General features: G+C 42.8%; 1 long non-coding RNA gene across 1 annotated transcript; it reads left to right on the top strand.

Moving 5' to 3' along the window:
- Window positions 1–3: 3 nt before the first annotated feature.
- LOC140698898 (uncharacterized) lies at window positions 4–18,553 on the top strand. Its single transcript, XR_012076904.1, has 7 exons — window positions 4–279; window positions 3,341–3,465; window positions 4,705–4,774; window positions 8,409–8,520; window positions 10,146–10,305; window positions 13,386–13,642; window positions 18,292–18,553. It is a non-coding gene; the product is annotated as an uncharacterized lncRNA (long non-coding RNA).
- Window positions 18,554–18,684: the final 131 nt, after the last annotated feature.

Below are 18,684 nucleotides of genomic sequence, written 5' to 3'. Positions count from 1 at the left end.
ATCAATACGGACCAGAACTCTTCCTTTAGGGAAGATGATCTCCTGATTTTGGAACCACCGATTGTTCTAGAAAATAAGCCATTTGCTCAGACCTCACACAAAGACTTGAATTGAGAATCGTGCTTTGTCAAGTGTCTTTCTGAAGATGTGAAGTCTGTCTTTGTATGGCAGGAATTGCCCTTTCACAAAATTGTATGTGTTTGTGTCTGAGAGAGGGAAATGGAGACAGACAGAAAGACGGAGACAGAAGAGAGCCCCCTCAGAAGAGAGCTAGTTAAGGTGAGTTTTTGTGCCTTTAAAAAAAAATTTGTGGTTTTTGGGGGAACAAAGTATTTACACTGTCTCATTCTCCTACTTGGAAACCTGGCCCCATCCTCAGTGTCAGTGGCCTTGAATGGGGTTGGCACGGTGCGTTTCATCTGGCGCTGTCACTACCACGCTCTGCTTAGCACGTTGCTTTGCCTGTCAGGGCTGCCACCCTTTTAACCTTAAGGCTAGGAGTGTGGGGTAGATGATCCATCTCAGCTCTGCTGTTTTGAAAATTCCTGATGGCAGCATAAACCAGGCCCTACCTCCTGTCTCTTGCTGGGGCACCCCTCAGGTCTGTGCCTTCTACTCAACCATTTACTGAGCCCAGTTTTATCAGGAGCCCAAGTGCTTACCGGGATGGAAGGAGACTTGTCTCTCGTGGTCACGGTGGACGACATTTCCATTGGTTGTGCTGAAACAGCTCTTCTGAGATCCCCCGGCTACCCTTGCTCAAACCTGAGGACAACACTGTCGTTTCTTTCCTAGGAGGAGGATCAATGCATGGTGCATTTTATGACAATCCTGTCCCCAGGAATGCACGGAAGTTTTTCAGCTGAGTGAGGGGAGGTGCCTCTGTGTCCCTGTGTCCCTGTATATCTGTCTGCTCACACTACCCTGCCACCGGCTACTGAGCAAGAAAAGTGCTATTCACCATGCTGTGTGTTTTGCAGATGTGTAGGTGATGGTCGTCTGGCTCGTGTGTGTGGGCTTGGAGCTGGGATGTTGAAGGGCTTATAAATACCTCATCAACATGTATTCAAGGTGGCCTGGTGCCACACAGACTTGATTCATGAAGGCAGCAAGCCTGAACACTGGTTTGGAAACAACTTGGTTATGATCAGTCACACTGCATGCATGACTCGCTGCTAATCTCTGGGTGGTTTTTTCATTTTAGATTTATTCACCCAGTGTCTTGCTTAAGTTGAAAAATACTTTTATTTCACCAGAATATTCTCTGATTCTTTGTTTTCACACATCCAGTTTTTTAATTCCTTTAAAAATTGTTCTGTGTTTATAATGCCTACTGATTTCTATCATTTCTAGTTTCCCTGTGGCCTGAGCCATGCACCAGATTTTATGTAGGAACTGTTCCACCAAAAGGAATCCCCTCGCTATAATATCTTTTGAGGAAAATATTATTCTTTAAGACCCTAACACTAAATCATAGAACAAAGCATGGAACATTTCTTGTAGTTAATACATGTTCATGCAAAAAGAAACTTGATATTTTCATTGAAGAATGTTGATTTTAATAACTTTTACTAATGTGAATATTATTATTCATAATTTAAGTAACCAAATAAAACCACAGTTATTTATTATTAAGATTAAAAACTATTTACATGGTCTCTCAATTAGAAGACTGAAGTGTATTTAAAAGATGGAAAAATACCCATGATGACACCATCTTTTTTATTAACTAAATATCAAGAACTGTGCAGGGTTAAGATTTGACCACCTGCAAGCTGCCAAGTTAGCATGAGGTAGTTTGTGGATGCTGCCAGAAGACAGGACACTCCCCCAGGATCAGAGAGAAAGGACTTCCTGCCAGCACAGCAGGCAGCCTGTGGTTCATGTTCATGTTGGTTCCTGAATTCCTTTCCTATTGCTGTTGTAACAAAGGACCACAGACTCAGTGGTTTAAAGCAATACACATTCATCTTCTCACTGTTCTAGGGTGCAGAAGTGCAAAGTCAATGTCAGTGGGCTAAAACCAACGTGTGGCCAAGGCTGCGTTCCACACCGAGGCTCTTGGGAGGGATCCATCTTCCTACCTTTCCCAGCTTGCATAGGTGCTCATACTCCTTGGCCCAGGGCCCTGTGTCACTGTGACTTCTGCTGCCACTACACATCTCTGTCTCTGACCAATCTGCCTCTCTCCTCTAAGGACCTCCGTGATGACGTTTGCTTTCCCACAGTGATCTGCCATCCCAAGGTCCTTGACAGTCACACCTGCAGAGTCCCTTTTGCCATGCACAGTGACATATTCCCAGGTTCTAGGGATCAGACCGTGGACATATTGGGGGCCATTATTCTACAAAGTTCTTCCCTTTGGCTCCACTGGTTCTTGTCCATCCCACATGCAAAATGCATCCACCTCATCCCAACACCCTCCAGAGTCTCATTTACTACACCATCAAGTCAAAGTCCAACATGTAGTCTAAGTATTATCAGCTCGAAAGCCTAAATATTTTCATCCTCATCACCTAAGTCAGGCATGAGTGAGACCCTGGGTGTGATCTTCTCTGCTCAAAATCCTGCAATGGCTTCTCATTTCACACAGTGAAGAAGCGAGAGTCCTTATGGTGACCTTACAGGTTTCCTTCCCCTCCCCAAGCTGAGCTCATCTCCAGTTTTCTCCCTGGCTCACTCTGCTCCAGCAACACTGGCCTCCCTGCTGGTCCTTGGGGACATCAGACTTGGCACCCACAGGCCTGTTGCCCTGGCCGGTCTCTGTCAAACTCATATGCTGAAGTCCTAACCGCCAGGACTACAGAACATGACCCCATTTGGTAATAGGTTTGTTGCAGAGGTCATTGGTTAAGAAGAGGTCAATAGGGTGGGCCTTAATCCAGTATGACTTGTGTCCTGATAAAAAGGGGCAATGTGGACACAGAGACACGTGTACATGGGAGATGACATGATGAAATGTGGAGAGAAGACGGTCGTCTCCAAGCCAAGGAGAGAGGCCTGGACCAACCTCTCCCTCCTAGCCCTCAGGAGGAGCCAGCCCTGCTGACACCCTGCCTGCAGACTCCCCGCCCCCAGGGCTGTGAGACAGTGAGCCCCTGTGGTTCCCGTCACCCAGTGTGCGGTGCTGTGTTAGAGGAAGCTCAGCAACTAGCACCCCCTTCTCAAGGTCCTCAGTGAGGCCAGCTCTGGCCATCTCATTTTAAACTGGAAACTGCCTTCCCCTTGTCTCTGCCCCAGAAACCCCCTCTCCCTGATCATATTATTTCTATCACCTTCTAGAATACCATATATTTCACATGACTGTCACGACTGTAATTTATGTTCTGCTCCTCCTCAGTCCTATAGGGACAAGGATCCTTATTTGTTCACTGACGGACCTCAGGTGGCTTGACCAGTACCCGTGGCACAGCAGTCAATACAAATTGGCCGGATGGAAGGAGAGATCATTCCTTACATTCACAGGTGAGTGAACGAAGATTCCGGGGGATTGAGTGTTTCGCTCAGAGCTGGTAAGCGTCAGGCCAAGGTGGGTTTCAGGTACCTATGAACCTGAGGGAGGCTTGAGTGATTCCCTTTCCATTGATTAGTATTTCTCAGGTGTCTCTTTTTCTGGCTGTAACTTTTGACTTCTTTCTGTTATTCTTCTAAGCTTTCAACCAGTTTTAAGTTTTAATTCTGCTTTGTCTCAGGTAAACAAATGAAATTTGTAAATCTTTTAACTAATTATTTCATCTAAATACAGTGTGATTAGTGATGATGTTGTATTTCTGGCCTCTTGTTTTGTGATTTCTATTTGCTTTGCTCTGCTTTTCTCCTGCCTGTTATACACCTTGCAGTCATGGTTAAGGGCATGGCGTCTAGAGACAGCCTATCCGGGCTTGGTTCCCTCCCTTGCTAACCATGTAACCAGGATATGTAAACCCTTTGAGACTCACTTTCTTCATATACAAAAAGTGGTACTATCCACCTCAAAGACTGTGAGCAGTAAGTGATAAAATGGATGGAGAACTTAGAATAGTGACCGGCCTATTATGCATTCTTCATTTTGACTTCTTTATTTTTATTCTCTTTTTAAACAATTACTTTAGAGATTACTGTTGAATTTTAATGAACACCCTAGATATTGAAGATTAAAATGTTACTTAACCCATACATTGAATTTTATATACCAAATGATATCTGTATTTTGTTTCCATAAGTTCTGTTTAGCTCTATAAAAAAATTGATCTGCTTTCTTTTACATGATGTCCTGATTGTTCATTATGTTACATAAGATTCATTTTATCTTTTAATGATTCAGTCATACTTATTTTATGCTCTCTCTTAGATTGTTTCATAATTTTAGGCTCTGGAATATTAATCATCCTGTGTTTTCCGGTGAGCTCTTTCTTCCCTGTGGCACTTATTTCCTTCTGTTTATAGTTGTGTGTCTGTGTGTGTGTAGAGTTGTGGGAGTTTCTCTATAGTGAGTACAATTTTTTTCCTATGATTGTCCCTTACATCCTGGTTTATAAAGTTTCTCTAGAGAACAATTTTGTGTTGCTTATCCTAAGGCTCCAGGTGATATGATCAACCTTGAAGTATATTTTTCAGTTTGGGAATTCCGGAATCTTACGTGGAGTATCAATATGGATTCCACATTCATATAAAGCAGGGGCATGGAGATTAGATTTTTTTAAGGGAGATTTTGTTTTTCCCTAGAGAACCGGCTGTTTCACCCCTTTCCTGCATGCACAGGTGGAGAACTTTGAGTCTTCCTTTCAGTGAAGAGGTAAGTCGTCCAATACGTTTTATGCAGAGGTTTCTATAAAGGAATACTCTTCTACATCTGGTATGGACCCTTTTTCCTAAATGGACATTGTATCCCTATATATGTGCAGATGAAAACCCCTTCCCTCCAGGGTGCTGTGGCATCAGCTCACAAGATTACCATTTTGGCATTAAGTGTCCTCTCTTTATTGTCACCTGGGAACTTCTCTCTCCATAGTTATCTCTGTGTTACTTCTGTTGTTGTATTTTATCCGGCATTACTGAAAGTTTTACTTAAAAGGGATCCTAATTAGCTCTGTTTACCTGTTTCCAGAGCTGAAAGCTTCAGTTCTAGAGTATCTGTTTGATTTTTCTTAAAAATACATTCCAGTATATTTCTCTGGTGAAAGTCTTGACCCTGTTATCTGTTCTACCATCATTTCCTTATTTTCTTGATTATATTAAAAGTGTTTTATAGCCTTTATTGGTAACTCTGATGCCTACATCACCTGGGGGTTTGCATCCTTTGTCTAATATTACTTATTCTCATTTTATCCATCATATAGTCTTGACATGTTGCATGTCTAGAAATTCTTTATTACATGGCAGACATTGCAAATGAAAAATCCATATCTTATCTTCTGTAAGAGGTTTTCTACCTTCCCGTTAGGCAGACAGGGTGAGGGACTGATCATCTCACTCCAGTAAGGCCCTGAGTTGCGTCGACAAAAGTGCCTTTTTTCTTAAGACAGCTTTCAGGTATACTTGGCAAAATAATTTTCACACATTTAAAGTGTACAACTTAATGCGTTTTGACATAAGTATATCCCCAAGAAACCATGACCACATTCAAGAAAGTGAACATACCCATCACCCACAAAACTCTTCTCCTGCATTTTGTTGTCCCTGCCTCCCTCCCCGTCTATTCCCCTGGAAACCATTGATCTGCTTTCTATCACAACATACTGGTTTGCATTTTCAAGATCGTTGTATGAAAGGATTCATGCAGTATCTACTCTATGTTGTCTAACTTCTTTCATTCAGTGTAATTATTTTGAGAGTCATCTGTGTTGCTGTATTAATAGCTTATTTTTCTCATAGCAGAGTATTGCTTAATGCTGAGTTTTTCCTGAATAGTTTATTGTGAACAGTGTTTGGTTAGACCATCCTTTGTTTCTCCATTTACTTCTTGATGGATGCGTGGGTTATTTCCAACTTGAGCTATTATAAATAATATTGCAGTGGATATTTGGTTACAAGTCTTTTTATGGACATACACTTTTATTTTCTAAAGCATCAGATGAGAAATATCTGGGTTATATGGTAGATAGGTGTTTACCTTTTTAAAAGAAACTGTTAAACAGTTTTCCAAAATGGTTGTGCTATTGTAAATTCCTCGTGGTGTGTATCAGTTCTGGTTGCTCTACTTCCTTGCCAGCACTTTGTAAGGTCGGTCTTTCTAATCGTATACATTCTAGTATATATGTGAACTAGTATCTCACTGTGGTTTTTAAAAGCATTTCTATAATGACTAATGGCATCTTTAATCAGCATCTTTTCATATGCTTATTATCCATCTGGATATCTTTACTGAAGTGTGTTTTCTGGCCTCATTCATTCATTCAGGTGTTTGCATTATTATTGTGTTTTGAAATGTTTTTATTCTGGATCAGACACAAAGAGAGATCTTTACCAGATATATGATCTGCAAATAGCTTCTGTCTATGGCTTGTCTTTTCATTTGCTTAGCAGTGTTTAGAAGAGCTTTGAAGAGTCTTCATTTTTGTAAAGTTCACCCTATCAGCTACTTTTTAAAATAGATGATACTTTTGGTGTCATAGCAAAGAAATATTTGCCAAACCCAAGGCCATAAAGCTTAAGCCTATGCTTTTTCTCCTCGCTGTTTTATAGTTTTAGATTTCCTGTTAAGATCTATGATCCACTTTGAGTTAATTTTTGTATATTTTGTGAGGTGTGGATCAAAGTTCATTTTTTTTTTTTTGCGTATCACTGTCTAACAATTCCAGCACTACTTGTTGAAAAGATCCTTTTCTCCACTGCATCCTTTTTGAGAATCAATTGTCTATATAAGTATTGGTTTAGTTCTGAACTTTCTATTCTGTTCCATTATTCTATTTTCCTGTTTTACACCAACAGCTTACTTTCTGATTACTGTAGCTTTATAAAAAAATTCTGAAAATTAGATAGTGTAAGTCTTCCAACTTTGTTTTTCTTGTTCAAAGTTGTTTTGGATATTTGGGATCCTTTGCATTTTTATATGAATTTTACAATCAGTTTCTAAATTCCTTACATCCTGTTCTACCAAAATTCCACCCATGTCTTTGGCCATCTCCAAAGCCGCATTTTCAGAAGAACTCTCTCTAGATCCCAGGTGAAAGGAATTTCTCTGTCTTCTGTGCTCCATTCACATTTCATATTATTTGATTACATTTATTCATATTTGGCTGTATGTACTTGTCTGATCTTTCCAGCCGTATGGTAAACCTCTCAAAATTAGGAATCTTGACTTGGTTCCCTCTGTGTGCTGAGAAAACTAGTTCTATGCTTTGCAGCAGTGAGCCCTGCAGTAAGAGGTATCTGCAGCACACATCTAGCTCATTGCTTGCATATTGTCAACAAATCCTGCAGATTTAGAATTGTTTATTGATTGTTGTCTCCAAGACGTCTCAGTCTTTTTTATTTCTATTGCTACTGCTGCAGTTTCAAAGAACAACGGCTAATTACTTTCCAAATATCAAAACATACTGTAATTGAGTTGTGATGTAAATTATGTGCTGCTGTGTCTTAAAAACCTGCTTAGCGTTCACAGGCTCCTTCACTCATGGAAATTTTGGGAGAATGACATATCCTTAGAGATAGCACTGCTGACTTTGGCGACCTGTGCAGCAGTATCTGAACTCACTCCTGCTGTTTTTCTAGTGTCCCATCTAGCCCTCCTCCAGCCCTCCATGGGGGGACATGCAGTTCTGCCCTTGAAAAGCCTGTTGCTTCTCAAGAAGACTTCCCTATGAAACATAATCATGTCCTTCTTGTGGGGACATTCAGTCCAGTGACCTGACAGCAGGGGAAAATGTTTAGTCTGCTCTTGGTAGAGCCTAAACTCTTCCATACGTATTAGAAGCAAATCCAATGAGGAAATTGTGTTGGCATCTAACAAATCAGCATAAATGTCTGATGAGGAAGATCAGCTTCCCCATCCCACTCAGGCGTCATGTTGATGTGACACTCACCTTGGCTAACATTTTCTTCTGTGTGCAACGTAATTTTCAAGACATTATGAATGGCTTCTTGTTTTTCTTCCCTGGTCTTTCCACATTCACTATGTCTGGTGAGATTATATGAATCCTGCTTATTTTCAGCCCAGCAATTACCCTTTTTAAAGGATCACATGTTTAAAAGGCTAGTGGACAATTTGTTAGAAGATAGAATTCCTTAGATTTTGGTCCTGGAGTTGAATCTTGGTTAGGGGTGAATGAAAATTCCCATTAAAATTTTAAATTCAGTGTTACAAAGTTTTAAAAATAGTTAAATATTAGTCAATTTCATTAAACACTTTAGCAGTTATTTACTTTTAAGCCTGTTTCTGTTGCAATTTTGTAATGATTCCCTCTCTTTATCGATTCCCTCTTTATCAGAATCCTTGAGAGGCCCTTGTCATCACTGTCAGTATCATCATCATCATCATGATGGAACGGATTCCTCTGGACAATTCTAGGAAAATAAAGAGATCGGTGGATTAATGTGTAGGTAAGTGTGTGCATATACAATAAGAACAGTTATCAGACATTAGATGCAAGATATCTACTTTATTTAGAGAAGAATGTGGTCATGAAATCCTGATGTAGTGAATGAAGGTAGCAGTGGGAACAGAATAGTCAGTGGAAAGGAGGAGGAAGTGAGTGAAGTGGGGAGCATAGATCCTTGGTTAGCCGATCATCAAATTGGTGAGAATGAGGGGAGTGTGTTGGCAGAATCATGTCCCTCCCCCGCCACAGGTTAGCCAACTGTGACATGTTTCTGTACATGGTAAAAGGGATGACAGATTATATTAGGAGAAAAATCTTAGAGGATTTCTGTCTTCTAAATTGTCTATTAGCCTTTTAAACCCATGATACATTATTAAAGATTAGTGGAGGGCCACAAATAAAAAGGATTCATATAATCTCACCACACATACTGAATGTAGAAAGACTAAGGAAGAAAAACAAAAAGTCATTCATAAGTGCCTTGAACCTTATATTGCTCATGAGAGGAAATGTCATACAAGGTGAATGTCACAGCCACATACATAATGCCTGAATGGGAGGGGAGAAGGGGATCCTGAGAAGAGACAATAGGGTGAGTAGCCTGGATTGTCCAGGTGGGCCCAATGTAATCACAGGGTCCTTAAAATGGAGGACATAGCCCAGCTGAGTTTAAACTCAGAGGGAGGTGTAGCCATGGAGCAGTGTTCAGAAAGGCTGCTGGCCATGAAAATGGAGGAAGTCATGGGGCACAAGCTAAGGAAGTTGGGTGACCTCTGGAAGCTAGAAAAAAAACCAAAAACAAGGAAACATTCTCTTCTAGGTCCTCTAGAAGGAAGGAACCCTGCTGTTAAGTTGAATTTAGCTCAATGAGAACAGTGTTGGATCTCTGACCTCCACAGCCATAAGGTGATAAATCTGTGCTGGTTTAAGTTGTTAAGCTTATGGAAATTTGTTACAGTGGTAATAGAAAAATAACATAGTGGGCGGTAGTGTAAGGGATTAAAGGTCTAGGCTGGGGTGTGGAGAGGATTCTGACATTTATACTGAAAAACAACCAGGTGCAGTGGGAAGGTGTCTTAAGGAAGACCTACCTGGCAGGGCTGTTAAGACGACTGTTTGGAGTGAGGAGAGCATTGGATTAGAGGAATCAATTAAATCTCTACCAGAAAAATAAGGAATAAAATAACAGGGCTTCAGTGTTAGTGGATGCAGGAATGGAAATGTGCAGAGGGATATAAACATTACTTTGATATTAGCTACAGGTTTGATGACTGCATGTTGGGGAGAGTTAGCCGATGTGTGGGCTGAATGTTTGCATCCCCTCAAAATCCATATGTCGAAACCCCATCTCCCAGGATGATGGTATGGGAGGCGGGGCCTTTGGGAGGTGATTACTAGGATAAAGTGAAGTCATGAGAGTAGAGCCCTCATGAATGGGATTAGTGCCGTTATAAAGGGTCCCAGATTGCTTGCTTCTCTCTGCTCTCTGGCCCATGAAGATAGAGGGAAGACAGCCATCTTCGAGCCATGAAGGCTATTCTCTCCCAGATACATTGACCTCAGCCTCCAAAACTTAAGGAATATGCTGGTTGTTTAAGCCACCCGACCCACGGTAATTTGTTACAGCATCCCAGACTGACGAAGACAGTGGAGGATAACACTGAGTTTGGCACTGATTGCCTGGAGAATGCTGAAACCCAGGGAAGTGGGCAGCACAGACATTTACTCATTTAATCCTGCCAAAAGAGTAGGGGATAAAGTCTACATATTCCTCGCTATTTGAAAGGTAAGGAAAAAGAGGCACAAATAACAACAACAACAACAACAACAATAATTTTTCCAAGATTCACACAGAACCCCCTGGAGGCAGAGTGAGAATTTATACTCAGGCAGGCTGACCCCAGAGCCCCTGCTCATAACTACTAAGTCAGATCACCTTGCTTATGTGGATCAATTTTTTTCAAGTGTGATATGAGGGTACTGTGTCCAGTAACTTATAATTTCAAAATACCTCACTGTAAGTGAATCATTAGTCGCAGGCTTTGCAAACCACAGAAAGCTAGACATACAAAAATAACTCGTTAGAGCAAGATAACCAATAATGTTTTTAAATATTATACTTGCTGAACTTTTGCAATAAAATGTGTATTTATAATTCTGTCTGGCTACAGAATAACTTCATAATCCTGAATGTGGCTGGTGGCTCCCATGGTGGGCAGCACGGCCCTAGAGAATTTAAGTGACTTGTGCAGCCTCGCTCAGGAAGCTTGTGGTGGTATCAGAGCTATAGGCTGGGACTTTTCCTTCCTATCCAACAAGTCCCTCATGGAGGCTTAGAAGCTTCTCCTTTGGTGCTCAGCTATCTATCCGTACATATGACATCTTGTCAGGTGTCCCAGCCTGCTCCTGAACATCAGCCAGAACCCACTTCTGCTCTTTTCTGGCCAGGTAATACATTCTAACAACTTCCATTGACTTCTTGGCATCAGTTCTTACCTGGAAGGATAGTGGCTAGAGATGTAAATGTGTCCACATGACAGGGTTTTCATACACATAGCAGGAGTTTTCAAGAGAAGAAAACGTCAGGAAGACGAGTGGAAGCAGGTCATTTAAAATACCAAATGGGTACTTTCAATGTATGTTTGTCTTTCCAAGTCCATACTTGTTCTGCTTGTGCATTACAGGCCAGTAAATCGGGAGAGCAGGTTTTGGGGCAAGAAATAGCAACTTTAATTTGGAAAGCCAGCTGAGAAGATGGAAGTCAAATGTCCTGGAAAACCATCTCCCAAAGTCAGAATTCAGGATCTTTTTATATTAAAAAGGGGAAGCAGGAATGCTTGGTTGTTGCAAACTTCGTTTATGAATTCTTTGTTGTTAGAATCTTTTGTTCTTGCAGCTCTTCACCTGGGTCAGATCCGTGTAAACCTCCAACAAACAAATGTTATTTCCTATTTTGTAACTTGTTATCTTTATACGAATGGAAAAGTGTTAATTTCCTTTAAAGTCAGAGCCTTGAGAATAGGGTCTCCTGTATTTTTCAGGCGTTAGGCAACATTGTTTTACAAAAGGTGCAGAACCAACAAGACTGAACCTAGGAAAAAGGGCACAGGGTTAAAGTCAAACGAACAGATCTAATATGGAGTCAGATTTGTTCTTTCCTATTTCAGTAGTGCCATGGAGAAGGCACTTTGGGCAGCTTTTTGTAGGGTCCTGGAGGCTTTCTCTCTCAGCCTCTGGGCTCCTCTATGGTAAACCCTTCACAGCTGTCTGGCCTGCTGGAAAACCACTCCGACTGTTTTGCCCGGAAGATGTGTTCGGTTTATAACTCATCTCTACTCCTTGGAAAACAACTCAAGAAAAACTCAGTTGGTTTTCCACCAGCCCTTGGCAAGGTTGAGGGATAGAATGTTATTATTTTATAAAATAAATTAAAAATAAAAAAAATAATAATAATAATAGAAGAAGTCTTTAAAAAAGCACTGGGCACATAGGAGAGAGTCAATAAATGTTTCCTGGCTTAAATTAACAGTGATGGCTCATGGTTCCATGGCTGCTGTATTTGCTGTGCTAGTTACTCCTTTGCTCCATTACAATTTTTTTTAACTGAAAAAGAAATACATGCATATGGTTAAAAAAATTCAAACAGAGCACAAAAATACACAAGTGAAAGAAGTTTTCCCTCATTGTCTGTTCTTTCAGCCCTCCCTGGAGATGCCACTGTTTACTATCCTTTGTGTGATTTTCCAGATATGCTTTGCATATTCACACCTATGTATGTAAATTCCTTTAAACGTTTACTTATTTTTAATTTATAGGGGTTTAAATCCTCAAGTGCCTTCTGCCCGGGTAATAGAAAAGAACAAATCTGACTCCATACTAGAACATTTCCTTTGACTTTAACCCTGTGCTCTGTCTCCAAGGCTTCATCCTGCTTGTGAAACAATGTTGCCTAGAGCCTGAAATATACAGGAGAGCCTATTCTGAAGGCTCTGACCTTTAAGGATTTTTAACACTTTTTCATTCATAAAAAGATAACAAGTTGCAGAATAGAAAATAACGTTTGTTTTTCTGGAGGTTTACAGAGATTTGACTTAGGCGGATAGCTTCAAGAACAAAGGATTTTAACAAAAAAGAATTCCTACACCAAGAATTTGCTACAACCAAGCACGTAGGAAAGGAGCCTGGACTGTGACTTGGGGAGATGGTTTTCTAGGACATTACTTTGCCATCAAAGTCTACAGAAACTTGCTATTCCATGCCCCAACATCTGGTCTCCCAACTTACTGGCCTGTCCTGCACTGAGGAGAATGAATTTGGACTCAGTAACACTCCTATCTACCCAGCAAGCTGGGCAATGGAAATTAGGACAGCTCTCCCACACCCAGGGACCTACTGTGAACCCTTGATGGTTCCCCTAGGGTGGGGTGTGGTTTAATCAGGCGGGATGGGGACTATGCACCAACACTCAGGCAGTATGCTCCCTCTGGGGCTCTGATTTTATACCTCCCACTCCCCGCCAGCTCAACACCTGGGATAGTGGAGCTAAGGCAGAGATCTTGCCTGCCTGTTTCCCAGCGTGTAAAAGGGGAATATGTACTCTTCCCAAGGTAGTTCTGAGCGACAACACCCTCGGGTGCTTGGTTCCCAGAGCAACAGGAAACACATCTCCGCGTGGGGGCAACGGACGTGATCCCATAGGGGTTCTGCAGAGGCCTCGACTGAAGGGCTGGACCAGGGAGATAAAATTTGAGCTGCGGGCCTTGAAGGGTTACTGAAGGGTACATAGGCAGGTCTGCCGCCTCCTTCGGGGTGCTCCAGAGGTAAAGCATTTTCTCTCCATCTCTGCTACTCCCCTCCCCTCTCCAGATCCCTCTGTTCTCTCTGCACCTCCTGTCCATCTGTCTCCCTACACTTTTCCCCTCCTCCCTTCCTCCTCCCATTTTCTCCCTCCCTCACTTCCCCAGCTTCTCTCGCAGAAACCAGAGGGTCGCTGGCACGACTGTGCATGCGTAGTCAGTGCCAGCTGGACCGCGGGTTGGAAGCTCCAGCTCAGAGCCGGGGATCGGCCCCAAAGGCTTCTCAGCTCTGCCAAGGGCCGGGGCCTCCGGCTGTGGAAGTGCAAGGTAGGGGCTCCCGGGAAATGTTCAGGCTGCTGGGGGAGGGTGGTCCGCGTGTCACAGCGCTCGAGGGTGCGAGTCAGCGTGTGTTCAGCTGAATTGCTCGGGCCAGGCCCCTCTGCCCCAGCGCCTCGGTCACACCTGTCCAGGGCCAGGTGTGCACCTGCCACCTCTCGCCCCAGCCGGGCTCCCCTCAGTCCGCGGCTGGCGTCCCCTTCCCCTCTCCCGCCTGCGAGAATTCTCCTCCCAGGCTTCCTCTCCTCGGCCGCCGACCCGTCCCCACCACTGGGCGGGCTGTGTCCCGCGCGGGCGGGTCTGCGGACCCGGACGGGGGCGGGCGGCTTGGGCTGGGGCTGGGGCTGGCCTCCGAGCGGGGCTGCCGCACGCGTCCCCCACCCAGCTCTCTCTGCCCCACGACTCCGGGGCTGCCCTCCTCTCCCTTTCCCGCTCCCTGCGGACCAGCTCAGTGGCATGGGCGCTGCTCCCCGGGCTGAAAGCCTCAGGTTGTAAATACCAGCTTCTCCTGGTGGAGTCGGCAAAAGGGAGCGTCAGTGCTAAGGGAGCTTCCGTCTCCTCCCTCAGTGTTTCTGCCCCAGGTAAGTACTTTGAACACTTTCAGGTGTTATGATGGCGGTGCTTGATGATGTCACGTGTTTTTATAGTGAGAGGGGTTTTAGTGGTGAAAGCAGGGCTTGGTTCACCTAAAAATGAGCTGAAGGTATGAGGCTGTGACATCCTCCAGGCTTCCCTCTCCCAGGGTGAAATGTGTGACCGTAGATTTTAGAAAGATAGTTATAGTCCCTAACTAGCCCAGCCCAGCTAGTGTGTGTTAACAGGAACAGCACCACCAGAGGCCTTGGAGACCCAGGGGCATTGCAGTCCTAAAGAGCTCCTGGCACAGTTTGGTTTGTTTTGGCTTTTTGTTTTTCTTAAATTGTGTGGCACACTAGTTGTATAGAGGGGAAAATAATTGTCAAGAAATATTTTTTTCATATAACAGCTTTATTGTGATTTTGTTCACACACTATGAAGTCCATCCATTTAAATGGTACAATTCAGCAGCTTTTAGCATATTCACAGTGCTGCAACCATTATTATTCCAGAACGTTTTTCATCACTTCAGAAAGAACAGTGGAAATCAATGACCTATCCACCCTTCCCCAGTGGTGCTTCTAAAGAAGTTTCTTGGCTATTCCTGACCATAAATTAACTTGTTACATTCCATGAAAAATCTGGTAGGAATTCTAATAAGAATTACATTGAATCTGTCTATCAAAACAGGAATAATTAATGTCTTTATGGCATAAACTTCTTCTACCGATGAATATATCTGAGACCCTAAATTTTCATCTGTCCAGAGCCTGGCCCATGGGAAGTCCTCACAAATTTTTGGGCTTGTGAATGATGAGATTCTATACATTCTTAGTTGCAACTGTAGCTTTTCACAGAAGAGAAATTAACCTCAGTGAAGCCAAGTGACACTCTGATGGTCAGAAAGAGTGACAGACAGTGCTGGAGTGATCCAGTGGAGTTGGTGCTTGCAACCAGAATTCTCCACCACCTACAGCTAAGGGGATTACAGTGTTCTTTTATTTTTTTAATGACTTGCTTTTATTTTTCTAATTATTTTTTATTGAAGTGTAGTTAACTTACAATGTTAGTTTCAGGTGCACAGGAGAGATTCAGTTATAAACAGATGCATATGTATATACATAAGTTTTAGATTGTTTTTAGTACAACTCATTACAAGAACTTGAATATAGTTTCCTGTGCTATATAGCAGGTCCTTGTCATTTATTTTATATTTATTAATGTGTATCTGTTAATTCTCCCTTTCCTGCCTGCTAAACACAGTTTGTTTCTATGTCCATGAGTCCATTTCTAGCAGTACCATTTTTCCTAGTTAATATATGCTGCTTGGCGGCTTTCAGTTTCAGTAATTCCATTTTATCTGTGGGCGTATTTCTTCTGGTGGGCCTGTATGTGGTTTTCACACGTGGTAACAGAGATCTGTATTTGGGAGAACTCCAGGCCTCGTGTAGTCCCTGGTACAGAGCGCCCACTGAGCTGATGCTTGAACTGGGAAAAAAACACAGTAAATGTTAGAATTTCCACTATGATTGAGACTTCAAAGTATCTATAACCTCTCTAGCCCACCTTAATTTTGGCTGCACCCATACTGGGTAAATTGGTGGAACTCCATGTTATGGTGATGTAGAGACAGGGCCTTGTATGCTTCTTATCTTTCCTTTTTCTAACACTCATTCTCCTGGGCCTCCCAGATCTTCCCACAGTGGTGCCCAGGGCTGGCTTGGTGCTGCACTCAGGCAATATTTGTTAATAAGGCCCTTTCCTCATCTCTTCTCAGCGTCCGTTTCCTTCTCTGCACAATGAGACCGTAGACTAGATAAGTGCTTTTCAGTTTGTTTTAAAGCCATGTTTCCTTTGAGAAACAGAAAATGCAAATCTCTCCTCCCATCCCAACCCTTTAGATTTTGATACTTTCTCCAAGGAGTGACAGAGTTCTTTGTGGAAAACTGATGTGATTGTGATTCCAGGTGGCACAGAAAAGACTCTTCAGAGATTTATTGCAGGAAAAGGGCAGGAAAGGGGCTGTATGTCACACTTTCTAGTGTAAGCAGTGGAGAAGGGGATTGGGTTTAAATACGGTGTCTGATGTGGCTTCTCTCTAATCTTGCACAATGTGATAAACTTCTCTCCCTCAGTTTCTTCATGTGTCAAGTTGGGGTGATAGTTTTTTAGGGTTTCTGTGAAACATTATACACATAATCCATTTGAGTCTCGTTAGAAACAAGAGCTGCTAGGGCGTCAGTGATTTCTTTAAAAAAAAAAAATCTTGTCCATAGCACTCTGTCTGTGTGTATTTTGAAGTACCTGGAGGGTGAGTGTTGAAACTAAAGTCCATCGTCGGGCAGGTGGCCCATGGTTCTCTGCGCCCCAGATTGCCCCCTCCTCCCCAGTCCTCTTCCTCTCAGTCCAGGATGAAGTTCCCTAGTAGATTTACACAGAGGTCTTGTGGAAATGGCTTTTCATTTTATTGTTTCACAAAGGAGGGCTGCCATCATGATCTCTGTGGTCAGGTTTTGGTGAACTGAAGGCTATGCAATTGGGGGTTTCTATTTAATAAAAAGAAAAATAAATTACAAATACAAACTTAGACCTAGGTTGGTGACAAGGGCTCTTGGAAGTGGGGACCACTAGATTTGTTAGCTTCAGGTACAGTGGCCTCTGGCCACGAGGACCCATTCTCGTGCTCTGAATTTGGAGGGACCTTTGGGTTCAGTGGGAAATTTAACTGAGTGTATCTCATGCTCTAGGGATTGTTCTATTTGTGCTGTGTGTTCCTTATTTGAGACAGTGAGCTCATTTAACCTCAATATCCTCTTTAAAAAATTAGACTTTTAATTTTGTGATGTAATGTAGTTTCCCATGTAGTTGTAAGAGATAATATGGAGAGGGCCTATGTACTCTTTCCCCAGTTTTCCTTAATGGTTCCATCTTGCAGTGTTGGGGTACAATTCATTACTGACTCACTAACAATTTGAGGTTTGTGTTATTGCCCTTATTTCTATTCACGATTAAACTGGGGCTTAGAGAAGCACACAGGCCTGCCCAGGTCACCCACATGGTTAGTGCAGAGTCGGGTGAACTTGGGCTTGGGATTTCTAGGCAGTACCACTATGATGGTCTATGGCAGGGAGCAGCATTCACTTTGCTTGTTTATTCATTCATTCAACAAACATTTATTGAGTAACCTCTGTGGGTCAGATGCTTTCATAGGGTTATCAGATTCTTCAGCATTACTGAGAATCAGGTAGTGTTTTTTAATCTGAGAAAATTAGATGTGAGAAGTTATAACACCCACCTAAGGTAATATAGCTCATAAAGGAGCGATAGTAAATTTCTACAGTCCCCCCTTTTTATGCAGGTGGTACCCTAGGCATTTTACATTTGCAAACTTGCGTAATCCAGATATATTCTTGTAAGGCAAGGATTTTTTTTTAATTGAAGTATAGTCAAGTTTACAATGTTGTGTCAATTGCAAGATGTGTTTTGAAATTTGAATTAAAAAATATTTTTTGAGGAGGGTAAGTATGTTTGTTTATTTGTTTCATTTTTTAAAATGAGGTACTGGTGTTTGAACCCAGGACCTCGTACATGGTAAGCACGTGCTCTACCACTGAACTGTACCCTCCTCCCCAAGGCAAGTTTTCTTATCCATTATTCTGCAGCTTAGGAGTTCAAACAAATTGGAATTGAAATCCTGATGTTTCGATCCCACTGTGGTTCTTTTCTCTATATTCTGCTGAAGGGGGTTGGGGAAAGCCGTTCCTTTGTTCATTTCTTTATTCAGCAGTTTTGAGCACTGACTTTGCATCAGGGTCTGGCTAGGTACTTGGAAACAGAAAACAAGAAATGACCCTGCTGTGCAGGTGCAGCAAGCCTAGACCAAAAGCTGGGTAATGTGATCCGAGCTACACTAGCCATGTGCAGACGCTGAGGACAAACTGTACCCCCGGCTTTGCTTGGGCTTCCCTTGCCTTCTGGCTGGTACACACGAGGTCACCGCAACCCAGAGGGGCACACAGCCCACAGCAGAGTATGTATCTCGATCTCCTATCCCCTCTCTGCAGGGGCTGCAACATGAGCATCCCTCACTACGTGCAGTGCGCTGAGAACGACCAGAATCTCCCCGTGATGGTAAAAGCCGTTGGAATTATCTCAGAGGAGAATTTTTTTTGCATCTATAAGCGAATCTCCTTGGTGAGCCAGATCAGCCCGTGCGGCTCCCAGTGGGCACTCTGTATCCACTATAGGCACCACTATGCGCCCGAGAATGAGTGGAGAAACTTCCAGACCCATTGCAAGGTCGTGGGCCTTGTCACCATTACCGACTGCCTCTTGGCCAAGGCCTTCGAGAAGCTCCACGTGCAGAGGAGCTGTATGGCACCTCGTTAATGACTCTCAGCTCTTTGTCTTTGTGCTGTATGGGGAGGTGGCCGAGCAGACGCGCACCTACGTGGCTT

Source organism: Vicugna pacos, chromosome 10 (assembly GCF_048564905.1).
Source record: "Vicugna pacos chromosome 10, VicPac4, whole genome shotgun sequence".
Taxonomy (NCBI): Eukaryota; Metazoa; Chordata; class Mammalia; order Artiodactyla; family Camelidae; genus Vicugna; species Vicugna pacos.
The sequence above is the reverse complement of the archived record's forward strand: the minus strand, read 5'-3'. Positions and strand labels throughout refer to the sequence as shown.